The sequence below is a fragment of the Alligator sinensis genome, unplaced genomic scaffold (genome assembly GCF_000455745.1).
Source record: "Alligator sinensis unplaced genomic scaffold, ASM45574v1 scaffold839_1, whole genome shotgun sequence".
In the NCBI taxonomy this organism is placed as follows: domain Eukaryota; kingdom Metazoa; phylum Chordata; order Crocodylia; family Alligatoridae; genus Alligator; species Alligator sinensis.
In genome coordinates this window covers 357,057-369,527 of record NW_005841885.1, presented here as the reverse complement: position 1 = coordinate 369,527, position 12,471 = coordinate 357,057, and the positions used below count along the sequence as shown (strand labels likewise).

At 46.6% G+C, this 12,471-nt stretch overlaps 1 protein-coding gene across 1 annotated transcript in view; it reads left to right on the top strand.

Annotated features, from left to right (window-relative positions):
- The window catches only part of RAB7A (RAB7A, member RAS oncogene family), a 30,385-nt gene that overhangs the window by 311 nt on the left and 17,603 nt on the right, over positions 1–12,471 (top strand). The window lies entirely within an intron of this gene.

Below are 12,471 nucleotides of genomic sequence, written 5' to 3'. Positions count from 1 at the left end.
CCCCCGCGGCTTATGCCCCGCCTCATCCAGCCTTGCCTGTGCTCCGGCCCCGGCCCAGCTGAGCTGGAGGAGCGGCTGTTGTGTGTCCGGGGGGGCGGGGAGCGAGGTGCTGGGGCCTGAACAGGCAAGGTGGGATTGTAGCAGTGCATGGACAGTTCAGAGCGGTGGCCGGCACTGGCTGTTCTCGCCAGCTGCTGTGTGTGCCTGACAAGCTGTAACCCGGTGTTGTTGGACCCCTGCCTGGGGCAAAAGGGCTGCACCCCCCAGGCAGCCCTGCTGAAGAGTGTGCGTGCCACTGCTTGGCTCTGGCTTTCTGTGTTTAATATGACTGACTTGGAAATACTGGTTTCCTTGGCTGTCAGTTAGTGGTGTCAGCCAGTGCCCAGTCTGGCTTCTACAGAGCAAGCGTGCCTGCCCATAGTGTTTGCTCAACTGCTCCTAGTTACAAATAGTGTGGGGTAATGTCAGGGTGGTCAGCTGGATATTGCTATGTAATTGAAGCTGTTGTATGCCATACCCTTAGTCAGGAAGAAGCATGCTGTCTTTCCCTTGTGACTTCAGCAGCTGACCAAACACATGACTTGCTATCCATGAACTAATAAGACTTTGTCAAGGTATGGTGAATTGAGTGAACAAGGAAAGTATCCTAGGTTGAATGTTGTTCTTCCTAAACGAACCAAGCGCAAGGCTGGAGGTGAAATGGCAAACACTTCTCTTGTGGGTTCTCTCAACTGATACCAATCACAGGCTTCTAGTCTAGAGAAGTGCAAGATACTGTTAAACTGCTGAAATAAGCAGAACTGCTGTGAAAGAACCACAAGTCCTGTTTTTTTCAACAGCCACCCTTGAACAGATGGGAAGAGTAATGGTGAAGACTCTCAGGAGCTAAGAAGTTAAACTAAGGAACTGTAGCTTGTTTTTGTTTTTTTGTTTTTTTTTGTTAGTCTTTTCCCACCCCACCCCCCATGCCTGCATTTAGATTAAGTGCTGTTGTCACGATACAACTTTTGTGTAGCTATAAAGTAGCTTGAGGCAGAACGCTGGGTTCTGTGAAGCCTGGCTTTCAAGGGATTTGCACAAGCAAGTGGTGACTTTTTTGAGGCGCCTGTGTGGTAGAATACTGCAGATACCCATGCTGGCTCTGGTATCAATAGCAGTTTACCTGTAGTGGCTGTCCCGTACATGCTAACAGCCCAAATCCAAAATCGACTTTTTAGGTGGCTTTTTCAGTACAAGATGGCACTACATCTGGATAGCTGCTGGGGGCAGAGCTAGCTTTGACCTGTAGTATAACATGGGCATTGTGTTGGCTCAAAAAAAAAAAAGTTATCCTGTTTTAAGACCAACTGGCTGCTGTAGCTTGAGTCTTACTTGCTTTACTGCTATGAACAAATGTCCCAAAGACAAGTGTAGTTTTACTCTACTTTGAAATAGACTTTAATATAAGTTTTTTGCACTGCAAGGGCTGCACCTTTTATGTGGGTAGGCTGTTTCCTGTCAGGACAAAGTTATGGACAAAGTTTGTATATGCCAGATTTCCTCATAGACAATCAGGTTATCTTTTTCCAGGAATGTAAGTTCTAAATGAACTTCAATTGGATTTCTCTTCTCTGAATGTGTTTCATGTTTGTGAGCCAGCAACTTGCAGACTGACATGGGCAACCCTGACTGGATGGGTGCAGAAATACAGACCTAATGCATCCCAGCAGAGGTCTAGAATGCAAGTTAAAGGGATAATAGTGCAGGATGTTATGATGCAGTTAAGATGGAGGGAGCTGCTGGTCCTCTGGACAGGTGGAGTTGCATAATAGCTGGAGTTGAATTTTGATATCCCCTAGTAAATTGTGAACTTAAACCAATGCAATTCTTGCATGGTTTGAGACTAGTGTGCCTCTTCAAATCAGTGCAGTTTCTAGGGGGGAATTTGAAGTCTAGAAGAGTTGTTTTAATGCTAGTATATAGTATCTGCTTCGTAGCCTTGCAGTCTCTACTGTAGACTTTTTCTACCCAAGCTTGACTTGTAACTGTCACAAGGGCGTTTATTATTGGTAACAGAAGTTGAAGAAACTGTGACAAAGAGGATACTCTTAAGGCTGAGATTTGTAGCATAATGCCTCTTCTGTCCTTGTTTAAAAGTACTGGGCGTTTTTTTTTGGTTTTATTTTTTTTTATTGCCCTGCCTGAAATGGGTTAAGTTCAAATAGTGTTTGTCTAAGTTTCTGATGCTAGAACTCTATTTGGGGGGGGTGGGGACAGTGCATGAGATGGCTGAATTGGCCTGGCTGCCAGAATGCATAAAGTAGTTGGGACTTGATCACTAGTTTATGGAACAGCTCGGGTTAAAAGCAGTACTTCTGCCTTGTTAAACATGTTGGGAAAACTTGTGCTAACCTACCTATTTGAAGGCAAAGTCATAAGGATCCAAGTGCTTTATAGTGTTCATGTGTTCAGGTCAAACATCTAGTCAAGCATGACACTGGCTTTAGCAATTGCTGTCTAACAATTGCCTGTTAGTGTTGGATTCTTTTTCTAGCCGAGTCTCTTTATTTCTAAAACCTGCTTCTGTAATGACTTCTGATTATGTAAGACCTTGACGTGCCTCTCCTCTTTAAATTTGGTTGGTTCTGGGAACTGCAGGAAAGTATTTAACTGTGGCTGTGCATAGTTACGAGTGTCTTAGTTCTGCAGTTATCTAACTCTGTTAAGCTAGCCCCTATCTTGCCTAAGGATTCCTAAACATTAGACAAGGTCGCTGACTGTTAGTAGTCTCCTTGAAATTACAGGCAGCTGGGTTATGTCTCCCTGTCACAAGGTGCATTTACTTTCTCAAGATTCCTACTTCAAATGCTCTTGTTGGGTTTTTTTTGCACCAATCTTGGAGATGCAGCTCCTGGATTCAACTTGCTGCTGCATTTTCTTCTCGATAGGGATCTGCGTTGGTGATGTCATTGTTGCTGTTCGCTCTGTGTTCCTGTGAGACTGCTCCATCCTTTCTAGTGCCAAGAATGAGAAGTTCCATGCATGAGGCAAGCTGTTTCAACAGTACTGTTCATAAAGCACACCTTCAGTGACAATAAGGAAAGCTGGTGTGTGTGTGGTGTGTTTTTGGTTTTTGTTTGTTTGGTTTTTTTTTGAGGATGATTAGAAACCTGTGGGTTTAAAGTTAATCTGAAATAGGGAATTCTCTCTCTCATCCAGCAGTAAAGCTTCATGAATGTTGCTTCCCATTAGGTCATGTTCTGAAACAAACTGCGAACCTGCAGTACAGGTTGCTGGTACAAGCCATTTGGGATACTACATGAGTAATTTTCTTGTCTATACATATTAAACAGGGCTATTTTGGTAATCTCTACCTAGAGTGACTAATGCATCATGCTTGTATGTAGCTGTGCTTGAACTCTTGAGGATCTAAGGTTGTCTGTCATAATATGAATTTGCCCCAAGCTTGTTTTGTCTTTGTTTTGTTTTTTTTGGGGGGGGGGGGGGAGGGGTTAAGCATACATAAACTCTGAGCACTGAGTGTCTAGAATTAGCCCACTCTTGATTGGGGATGAACCTGCATCAGAAGCAACATGCATGCTCATCTTGCATGACTGACCAGATGATGACGATGACCTTTTCCCAGGGAACATAATGTGACTGCTGTTTTGATTATTGAATATGGTGCCACTTCTTTAAGGGTGGTAGACTCCTTCCTGCAAGGGAACATGAAAGTGAACTTGATTGTAGCTTTAGAGCTCAATTTTTACTTTAAACACTATTGTTCCTGGGATTGTTGCTTTTCTTTGTTCTGCTCCACAGCAGCAGCTCCTTAATTCTGAAGTGGCCCACTTAACACACTTGTAGTGGTTGAGCAGTTGGCTTGTTCTCCTTCTGGAGGATTATAGACTGGACACCTCTAGATCTTGTGGTATTGCAGTTAGTAATAAACAGTAGGATAGCTTTGCAATGGTAAAGAACCTTAATCTAGGAGGGCAGTAGTAGCTGCTAGATCCAGTCTAAGAATAGGGTGCCTTATGAGGGAGAGGTGTATAATCTATTTGGTCAAAAGATGCTTTGTATATGTGTGTGCATGCACACCTAGTCTCCCTTGGCCATGAAGCAGAAGCCATCTTTCTAGTATTTATGCTGCTTAATTGCTCTAACTGCCTTTGCTCCATCCCTGAAATCATAAGGCATTCAGTAAAGTAACACAGTTACTTTGCTTCACACTGTTACTGGGTTTGTGTTTGGTATTTTGTGCATATAGGGAGGGAAGTGCTAATATTGCACAAATGCTTCTTGAGCAATTGTAGATGGAGTTTTACCTATTTGATCTTCAAACCCCTTTGACAAATGAGACCATTCTTCTGGAACAGATGTAGCATTCATCCTTCCTACACAGTCCCAAGCATGACATCCAAGAATGGACACTTTTTGGAAAAAGGAGAGAGAAATTTTAAACTGGTAGACATCTTGTATTTATAACCTTGGTCTTCTGGAGTGAGAGGCCCAAATAGAAAAGGCATGATAATATCAGGCATACTTCCTTCTGCAGGAGAGAACTGATTTAAGAATGAGTGAGTAACTTAAGCACTGTGAAGAGAACTTGCTTACTCCTGTCTAGACAAAGCTATAAAACTGTTCACTGATTCGTTCTCACTGCTTTTCCCCCCCATGCATGTAACAATTCAGTATTTGGACTTTCCTTAGTAGCTTATGGAAGTGTCAAGGATGGAGAGGCCTCTCTGACACTGACCAAGGCCTTTCTGAGAGACCAGGATGTGCATAGGGAACTTGATCAAAGAATCGATGCATGTCATTGAGTGAATGCCTTTCACTAAATGTAGTATGCCAGGCCTTAAACTAGGCAAAAATAGGATGCTTTCCTTCCACTTAAATTTGTATCTGCTGGATACCTTGATCTCTGGCTGTGAGTGACCTAAAAAGCTAGGTAACACCTGCATGTTGCTAATAAACCAGCATAGTTTTGTGTAGCATGCAAGAGTTCATAGAAAACTCTTCAAATACAATACCTGAAGAGTGGAAGTACAAGAATTTAATTGGCCAGAAACTGGGTTCTGGATGGTGAGACAACTTTGCATTTCTCTTGCATTCAGAATATTCCCACATTTTAAAAGTGGGGTTGTAGATATTTACACATAAAAGTGCACTGTACATTGGTCCATGTCATAATGGCACTGAATAAAAGGGAAATTGACATTATTGGCAATTGATGCTTTTTGGGGGCTGATGTGGCAGATTAATGTTGCATGCAGCCTTTATCAGCATGTGAACAGCTGCAGCATACACATGTCCAGGAGTGTAGCTTTGCAGCTTGGAGACCTGTCTCTAACTGGTAAGTTTGGGGGGGGGGGGGGGGGGGGCCTGAGGCCCCTGTAGTGAAGGAGGGAGTAGGGCAGGGGTAGGTGTTGCCCAGGTGGGATCATGCGGAATGCAGAACTGAACCATGAGCAGCTCATCCCAGGGGAGGGAGGTGGTGGTCCTGCTGCTGTGTGCACCCCTGGGGAGGCATGGGCCCCTTTCCAGATGTGTGCATGGGGCAAGGGTGGGCTGCTAATGTGGACTGGGAGCAGTGCCAGGCTCTTCCTGGTGGGGTGTGGGCCAGGGCTGCACTTAGAGTAGATGGTGCTGGGAAGGGGCACTACCCTTGGGCTGTAGCTACCACCTGCCCCAAGTGCAGCCCCAGCCCAATGCCTGGCCAGGAAGAGCCCAGCACCGCCCCTGGCTGTAGCCTGCTGTAGCAGCCTGCCCTTGCCCCATGCACAGATCCCCAAAGGGCACATGTCCCCATGCCTCCCCCAGGGGTGTATGCAGTGGTAGGAGCAACCCCTGTCCCCTGGATGAGCCACTAGCAGCTCTCTCCCATTCCCTGCCTTGCCCTGGCTGGGCAGTATCTGCCCCCACACACCTCTTCCCCTCCCCACCCAACAGACTTACCAGCTGGATGCTGCTGTCCAAGCAGCCAGGCTGCGTATCGGCAATTGGATCAGTACCAGACAATATGGCTAGTGGATAATTGGTCATTAGTATCAGCCCAAAAAAACTTTTTTATCGGTGCACCCCTATTTACATGTCTAGGTAGCTTGAATTGTCAAGCCAGTCTTCAAGGACAACTTGACAGTGGATTCTGTTTTGTGGGTGGTTCTTCTCACCCTTATTCCTTCTCTCCTCCCTCCTCTCCTCCCCCCCCCCCCCCCCGTTGGTCTCAATTAATAGGAGCAGGCTGACATGACTACAGGCAGCAGCTGGTATGTGAAACCATGTTGGCTAACCTACCACAACAGATGAAATGAGAGCTAGAGCCATGGTGCTGTCTAGCAGCCTCTCTTAATCTAGAAGGCACTAGGGGAATCCAGCTTTCAGAGAGAGCATTAGTAAGTAGCATAGACAGAGCCACAGTTTGTTTTTTGAGCAGCTCTGACCCTTTCCTTTTGAAAGGATGAGAGTGAATTTAATGCCTTTTTAGTGCAGAATGGCTGTACTGATTCAGCCAGCCTTGGGGCTTTTCAGCATGGAGAAGTAATGTCAGAAGGTGTGCTCACTCTGCTAGAGCAGGGGTTCCCACCCCCCAACTGTGTCCTGGTCCTGGGCTGCAAAGGGTTGGCTGCTGGTCTACAGGAAGGCTGGCTGCCAGACAGGAAGTGACCGTGGACTAGTAAACCATGGACTGGAAGTGACTGGCATACTGTGGGCAGGTAGCCAATCCTTTTTTATACTTGGTATATATATAAAAAAAAAAAAAAAAAAAGGGGTTGACTGCCATTCTGCAGTATGCTGGTCTGCAGCTTGTCAGTCTGTGGTCACTTCTGGTCCATAGCACAGGGGTTCCTAGCCTTAGGCTGAGGAGTGGTAAGCCAGAGTGCCCACATGGACACAAGTCAGCCTTTGGCTTCCCTCTAGGATGGCGTCCAAGTAGAACCAAAATGCCATTCTGGCACTCTGCCAGCATTGGCATAGCAGTTAGTGGTGTAACCTAGACTTCCTGTGTAGGCAAGGCCCTTAACAAATCGGCATGCTCCTCTGCCTGAGCTCTTCATTCAGCCAGGAATACCTTTGGGGAAGCCCAACCCCCTCTCATGCCCTGATGCTTGGTTTCCTCTAGGCAGGATGGGAAGATGAGGCGACTTGAGTAGAGGGTGAGGGGTGTTGTACAAAGCGGGCATCCACCCATGGGAGTATAGGGATTCATTTGGCTGCTGATCTCTAATTTTTGGGGGGGGGGGGGAGAGAGCTTTCTGGTTTACCAGGTGTTGAGCAAGCACATGCTTGGTAAGAATGGCGCCGACTCCTAAATGATGCTTTTAACTCTGAGCCTCCCAACCATAATGCATAAACTTCCCTTATTAAGTGGTTTGCCAGGCATCCTGCTGGGGTTTGTAGAGCCAGGAATGTGGCATACCTTCTGCACATCAGTGCTAGGCACATACTGGCTTCAAACTGCTGTACTGTATGCCTTCTCTAGAAGGGCAGTGGACTTCTCCCTCTCTCTTGGTGGCTTTCTTTTCTCTGCCCTTCTTGGTCTTATTGGTGTGTTTTTTATTTGTTGTTTTGGGGGGTTTGTTTGGTTTGTTTTTTTTCCGCACTTAATCTTGTGTGAACACTTGCTATATAGGTTGTGCTGACCAGCTGGGCACTCTTGCTGAAAACTGTCACTCCTTGTTCTGCCCCCAAAAGGCATGGTTGCATTTGACTGAAATGAGCCCAAGGCTGGCTGGCAGCAGTAAGATGTTTGAATGGATTGCTGAAGTCTGACTCGCAGCACTCCCTTCAACAGCAAGGGAGTTGCAGGTGATCAAGCATGCTGAGCCCACACATGATGCTGTAATCTTGGGCTGTGCAACAGAGTGAGCCAAGTACTGTTCCTATGGACTGTGGTGGGGTGGGGGGCACATGGCTAGGAGGAAGCAAACCTAGCTAGCAGTTTGACTCCATCTCCTGTGCCAAGGGGCATGGTCTAAATTGCGCTGTAAATAGGCACATTTATCTGTCTGTTTGAACAGCTCCAATCAAAGTAGTCTGAGGCAGACCAATTGAGCAGTGAAACTAGATGGGGGTTTTGGATCCTGTAGGAGAGCCATGCTTTAAATGGAATTCCAGCAATGCTTCTATTCCTGTTGGATTAAGGCTTTTAATACCTAATCCAAATCTTGGGCTCAACTTGTGATGAATATTGAAATTCAATTCAGGCTTTTGCTCTTCCTTCTGAATGGAGTCCCTGAGCCACAATGGCTGTTCTAACAAACCCATTGCTCTATAGTGCAGTTTCACATTTGGTGCCTAAAATGTGCTTTTGAATGTGGATACCACTGACTTGGGTAAACTCTCTGGTGGGTAGCAGGAGGTGTAGTTGAGCCACAGTACACCAAAAGGCTGTCTTGGGGTCAGGTTTCCCTCACCCTGCCAGTGGTGTGTGCAGGTACTTGTCAGGCATCCTGTGCAGTCAGAATCCTAGGCATCTCTTTCCAGCTCTAGGAGTTGACACCCAAGAACTGATGAAGGGTGTATGGTATTGCCTGGGAGCAGGGAGAATTTTGATCCCCTAGCATTGATTAGACGAGGTGTTTACAACCTGTGGTGTTTTTTTGTTCTTTGGGGTAGTATACCCTTGGTATACATAAACAGTAGCTATGATCAAAATGAACAACTTGACTGGCTCTTGTACTGCTTGAGTAATTTATATGAACCATGGGTGGTCAGTAAAATTAAGGTTACATCTCCATTAGCAAGGCGTCTTCATGGATCTGCCTTTTAAACATTCAGTAAATATGAATTTAAAATCTCTCTCCAGCATCAAGCTTCATCACAGTTTATCTATGACTTGCAAACTGAAGGAGTGTGGGGTTGGCCAAAAGTGTTCAACTGGCTCCTAGTCCTGTTGTCTACAATCCTTCCAGTGGAGTCTGGTAGATACTGCTGAAGAACTGAGGTAGCAGTCACAAGATGTATCCATTGCATCTCCAAGTACTCTGATCAATGAACCCTTCAGAGTATTCAAGAGTTACAAGAAATAATGGCCACAAGCTAGCAGAGAGCAGATTTAGATTGGACATTAGGAGGAACTTCTTCACAGTTCGAGTGGCCAATGTCTGGAACGGGCTCCCAAGGGAGGTGGTGCTCTCCCCTACCCTGGGGGTCTTCAAGAGGAGGTTAGGAGTATCTAGCTGGCGTCAGCTAGACCCAGCACTCTTGCCTGCTTATGCAGGGGGTCGGACTCGATGATCTGTTGAGGTCCCTTCTGACCCTAACATCTGTGAATCTAAGTGGTTCCACTGGAGCCTAAATTATAGGCTACTGTGGTGGCGTTGGATGCTGAAGTGTAGGAGAGGTGATGGAGCAGGATGTAGTAACCTTTTTGTAAAACCTTGCCTGATGGTAAATGTGCTGCTGCCGTGCTGATTGTAAATGAAGACCTAGACTGCCTGCAGGAACTACAGTACCTAGATGCAATGTCTTCTCAGGACTAGCTGGAAGCAAGCTGTAGGGAGCTCATCCTCTGCTGCAGCTGTTTCTGTGGATGCCTGCCCTTGCTGAAGGATAGCAAAAAAGCAGCCTTGCTATTGGGGAATCTCCTACTTCCTTAAAGGCGGCAGTGGGCTGTCACTAGATCTGTTAACCAGCTGCTGATGAGAAGCAGGGTGAAAGCAGAAGGGAGCAAGTTGGATGGTGCATGATGTGGGTGTAAGATTTTTTGGGTGGGTAGGGGGAAGTAGCTGAAATGTGTGCAGGGGGTAACTGGAATGGGGCTAGAGTAGCAGTGCTATCTGTTGCCAGACTTCTTTCAAATCTTCCAGGGAAGCAGAAGTGAAAGTTGTCCCTCGGGTGCGGTTGGCTACAGTGCTGCCCATTAGGGATATATGAAGGGGGCTGTATTTGATTTGGATTTGGCCCAAATTGGAGTCGGTGATTTGATTAGTTGATTTTTCTCTACATGCCTTGAGGTAGCAAGTGACACTTATGATTGCTGCAATGCTGGGGTACATGGACTGTCCAACAGTTTGCGGGGCCTCTCCCCGTGCTTGGGGGCAAACCCAGAAGTACTTCCAATCCACTTCTGGGTTTGCTGGGCGTCCCCTGCAGCTCCCCAGCTCTGCAGTTCACCACAAGGGGACCCCAGGTGTCCCCCTCTGTCCCAGAAGACACCAATCACTGAGCTGAAGGTGGGGAGGGGGTCTGCATGCTCCTTGGCAGACCCAGAAATGGACTGGAAGTGCTTCTGGTCCTCTTCCAGGTCTGCTGCCGAGCACACTGGGGAGCCCCCTGCACTCCTGTGGGATGCTTCATGTGCCCCAGCATCACAGTATTCATGAGCCCCTGCTACCTAGAGGTATGTAGGAAAAACGTTTTAAAGCTGTGCCTATCTGTCCAAATAGATTTGGAGAGATTTAAAGGGTCCTCTGATTTGATTTGGCCACCAAAATGGGCCAAATCTCTGCTGAATTGAATCGGGGACCAAAGCTTCACACAGCCCAACTTCCCATGTGGTCTTGATTTAAACAAGGATTATCAGATCCCAAACTATCAACTGACCTGAAGTTAATTTAGTCCATCTCTTGCTGGTGCTTCCCTTCAGGTGCATGTGGGCATCCTGCTGTCTGAAGTTCTAGCATTTGTGAGACTTGCCCAAAAGGGCTACTGGGATGTCAGCTTGTTTGCCACACTTTGGTATGATGGGTAGAGGTGCCTGCACAGTTGCTCACAGCTGGTACCAAGTAACAGCACTAGACCCAAGGTTTTCACAAAAAGCCTAACTGACTAGCTCTGCCTTTCTTCCCTTCCCCACCTCTGAGGGCTCTAAAAGATATCTCCTCATAAATGGTCCCACAGCAACCCCATTTGTGATGCAACAAAGTTTCCAAGTTTTAAGGAGCATTTCAAACTTTCCAATGGTACTTGTCACAAACTTCAGTGTGAAAACTCTCTGGTACTCTAGTTCAGTTCCTCATACTTGTGTTTTTGTTTCTTTATTTTCTTTTAATTATGCAAGCCCCACAAGGCTCTTGAAGAGCTAGGCTTGTATGAACAGAATGCCAGAAAGGTACTTCAAAGCAGCAGTTTACCAGCTTGTGGGGCTCAGTAGACAATCTTTTCAAGACTTCTGTAACCCACTGAAGAGGGATTCAGTGTTGAGTGATATGGCTTCAACCCCTTGTCTACCAGACATCTCTAACCTCCTAAGCCCAAGGCTGTGAGTCTGTGCCCACCACTGAGCTGACAATTGTTTTAAGAAATGGTGCTACTAACATGCTGCATCCAGTTGTTGCATGCATTTACTAATACAGTTCTTCCTTCTAGGCATCTAGTTTGACAGTTGTCTTGCACCTAATGGGCAACTCTAGTTCGCATCTTTTGATGACTTTAGCTTTAAAGGCTTGAGTCGGGTAAGCTGTAAAGAAAGCTGTCCTAATGAGTAGCCGTTAGCAACAGTGGCTGTTAATACAATGAGATGTCTCCAAAAACCAAAATGGCTTGCATTAACTAATAGTAGCGGACCTGTTGGAAGAGGATGCTGTGGCCACTGACTGGGCTTGTCAGTGGGAGTGGGTTGGCAAGAGGCAGTGACTCTGGCATGGGCTCTGCATGCTGAGTTCTTGGTGAGCTCCAGTCTCAGCTGTAGGCAATAAAAATGCACGTACAGTAAGTTTGTTCTGGACTGCAGTTCTGAGCATGGCTGGGTCTCCAGTGTGGTGCGAGGTGAAGCTATTTTAGCTGTTCACTAAGGAAGCATTAGCATGTTTTGATCTCTACCTTTCATGGGAGGTGACTGTTATAGACAAGTTGACTAATGATGGGGAGGAGCAGCAAGCTAAGAATCCAGTTTACTTTGGAAGAAAGTTCTGGAACCAAATGGATTTGTTGGGGTAGGGGAAATGCCCTCTTTCTATATGAAATAGAGTGACTAAACCTCTTCAGTGCCCCTCACTGTCTGAAGATTAAAACAGTAGGTAGTGAACAACACCTCATTGTCCTGAGCACCGGTTCCCTAACCCACTCTAATGCTACTACTGATCCTGGAATTACAGTGCCTAAGAGGTGGAGGGCTAAGCATGACACATTTCCGTGAGCTCCATCTCTGGCATGCTTGAGACTGCTGGGGATAACCCCCGAGTGTCTTAACAGATTCCACTTCTGGATGTGGAGCATGGGAGTAGATGAGCTGGAGTACTGTGTTCAGTTCTGGGTGCCACACTTCAGGAGGGATGTGGACAGCATTGAGAGGGTCCAGAGGAGGGACACTCATGTGATGTGGGGACACAGGGCAGACCCTACAAAGAGAGGCTGCAGGGACCTCTAACCTGTTCAGCCTTCACAAGAGAAGGCTGAGGGGAGACCTGGTGGCCATCTGTAAACTCACCAGGGGGGACCAGCAAAGTTTGGGAGAGCCTGTTCTGCCAAGCGCCTTCATAGATGCTAGGGTCGGAAGGGACCTCAATAGATCATCGAGTCCGACCCCCTGCATAAGCAGGAAAG